Genomic DNA, 549 nt, shown 5'->3' on the forward strand with positions numbered 1-549 from the left:
AGAGGGGATGGGGGTTCTGTGCTGAATGTACCTACCCCACACAAACACCCATCATTTGGTCTTCAAGGGGCGTGCATTAGGAGGAGCGTTTAGTGAACAATGGAACAACGAATCAATCAGAATGAGACTCAGTGGTATATGCACTTGGTCCCCTTGGGAAATAAATACAATTAAAATATGTTTCATGAGAGTTCTTCTTCAAGAATAATTCTACACTAACCCCATTGCTGGAGATGTGGTAAGCCTCTAAACACTAGTGCTGGTAACAAAGGGTAGGGTTTGCAGTATATGGCAAACATAACTCCAAAAAATTGAAGAGAACCAGTGTTTCTACCTAGCTACATCTGTTAATTGATCAAGTACAGTGAGGTCGTTATGGTGTACTTTGCATTATTTTCAGTGGTGAAATTATTTCCTTCTGGCATCCTTAACTATATTGCTACAGACTGGCCAATTTGATCCTGTATTCAAACCAAAGTTAAATCATGGTGTTTCTCACTTTCAAGCCAATGTAAACTGCACATACTTGTAAGAATTGCAATTGTAGAG

Source organism: Staurois parvus, unplaced genomic scaffold (genome assembly GCF_062004578.1).
Source record: "Staurois parvus isolate SC_StPar_1 unplaced genomic scaffold, SC_StPar_1.0 ptg000696l, whole genome shotgun sequence".
Lineage (NCBI taxonomy): Eukaryota > Metazoa > Chordata > Amphibia > Anura > Ranidae > Staurois > Staurois parvus.